General features: G+C 36.7%; 1 pseudogene; it reads left to right on the forward strand.

Moving 5' to 3' along the window:
* Positions 1–367: 367 nt before the first annotated feature.
* Positions 368–1,289, forward strand: LOC126946391 (nucleophosmin-like; annotated as a pseudogene).
* Positions 1,290–2,357: the final 1,068 nt, after the last annotated feature.

A 2,357-nucleotide genomic window follows, 5' to 3' on the forward strand; every position in this document is an offset into this window, starting at 1 on the left:
TCTTCAAATTGTATAGATGAGGGGGAATTGTTTTGAAGGCAATAATTTGCTATCTGTACCACTTATTTTTCATATTTTGTTTTCTTTATTAAAAATGTTTCTCAGGATAGAAGTTATATTTGTTCTTTGTAGGAAAAAGGAAAGTACATAAGAAATAAAAGGGAATTTTTGCTTTTTAAAGGAATTTTCACTTTTTGCATTTTACACTTCTATCCTCCTTAAATTTAATACTTTGAACTTCTATTACTTTTGTAATTAAAAACACTAAAGAGCCTGGTGTGATTCTGTCCTGCGCAACTGTTCTCTGGGGCAGTAGTTGTTTATCTCCACCCACCTCATTTCGCAACTAAGTGCACGCTACCACCCCATGGAAGATTTGATGGACATGGACATGAGCCCGCTGAGGCCCCAGAATTATCTTTTTAATTGTGAACTAAAGGTGGACAAAGATTATCACTTTAAATTTGATAATGATGAAAATGAGCACCAGTTATCTTTAAGCACGGTCAGTTTAGGGGCTGGTGCAAAGGGTGACTTGCACATTGTTAAAGCAGAGCCAATGAATTATGAAGGCAGTCCAATTAAAGTAACACTGGCAACTTTGAAAATGTCTGTACAGTCAATGGTTTCCATTGGGGGCTTTGAAATAACACCACCACTGGTATTATGGTTGAATTGTGGTTCAGGGCCAGTGCATATTAGTGGACAGCACTTAGTAGCTGTGGAGGAAAATGCAGAGTCAGAAGATGAAGAGGAGGAGGATGTGTAACTCTTAAGCATATCTGGAAAGTGATCTGTCCCTGGAGGAGGTAGCAAGTTTCCACAGAAAAAAGTAAAACTTGCTGCTGATGATGAAGAAGAAGATGATGATAATGAAGAAGATGGTGATGATTTTGATGATCAGGAAACTGAAGAAAAAGTACCAGTGAAGAAATCTATAACGAGCTACTCCAGCCAAAAATACACAAAAGTCAAACCAGAATGGAAAAGACTGAAAACCATCAACACCAAGATCAAAAGGACAAGAATCCTTCAAAAAACAGAAAAAATCTCCTAAAACACCAGAAAGACCTAGTTCTGTTGAATACATTAAAGCAAAAATGCAAGCAAGTACAGAAAAAGGTGGTTCTCTTCCCAAAGTGGAAGCCAAATTCATCAATTATGTGAAGAATTGCTTCCAGATGACTGACCAGGAGGCTATTCAATATCTCTGGCAGTGGTGGAAGTCTCTTGAAGAAAATAGTTTAAACAATTTATTAAAAATTTTCCGTCTTATTTCATTTCTGTAACAGTTGATATCTGGCTGTCCTTTTTACGATGCAGAGCGAGAACTTTCCCTACTGTGTTTGATAAATGTTGTCCAGGTTCCATTGCCAAGAATGTGTTGTCCAAAATGCCTGTTTAGTTTTTAAAGATGGAACTCGGCCCTTTGCTTGGTTTTATGTATGGAATGTTATGATAGGACATAGTAGTTAGCGGTAGTCAGACATGGAAATGGTGGGGAAACAAAAGTATACATGTAAAATAAAACAGTATTTTAATAAAGTAAAAACAAAACCAAAAAAACAGTAAAGGAGGCTTGGCATGGTGGCTCATGCCTGTAATCTCAGTGCTTTGGGAGACTGAGACAGGAGGATTGCTTGAGGCCAGGAGTTCAAGACAAGCCTGGGCAACATAGCAAGATCTGTCTCTAAAAAAAAAAAAAAAAATAGCCAGGCATGGTGGCACGTGCCTGTAGTCTCAGCTAGTAGGGAGGTTGAGACAGGAGCATCACGTGAGCCCAGGAGTTCATGGCTACAGTGAGCTATGATTACACCATTGCACTCCAGCCTGGGCAACAGAGTGAGACCCCATCACTAAACAAAAACAACCACCACAGCAACAACAAAAACTAGTAAAGAAAAACATATATATTTTAATATTCTTTCACTAGGTAATAAATAATGACCCAAAGATGAGTTAGACTTTGTAACAAAATAAAGTTTAAAAAAATTGTTTCATTGATATAAAAACAACAAAAACAATGCACTATCAACACCCAGGAATTAGCATCCTTAACTTTTAATGTATTTTCCTTCCAATCATTTATGTATACCTAACATATATATTATATAATATATTCATGGTCTTATATTCATGGTCTTTAATCTTCACTGTGTATTAAAATCACAAGGGAATGTTTTTAAAAAATACTAGTGCTAGGCTCCTATACCCAGACCATTTTAATCAGAATCTCTGGGTGTGAGATCCAGGCATGGTTACTTTTAGAAGTTCCCCAGGTGATTTTAGTGTGCAGTTTCAGTTGAGTACTATTGTAATATATCTATATGTTGCATCATTTTGAATTTTTGGGTTGC

Source organism: Macaca thibetana, chromosome X, assembly GCF_024542745.1.
Source record: "Macaca thibetana thibetana isolate TM-01 chromosome X, ASM2454274v1, whole genome shotgun sequence".
NCBI classification, from domain to species: Eukaryota; Metazoa; Chordata; class Mammalia; order Primates; family Cercopithecidae; genus Macaca; species Macaca thibetana.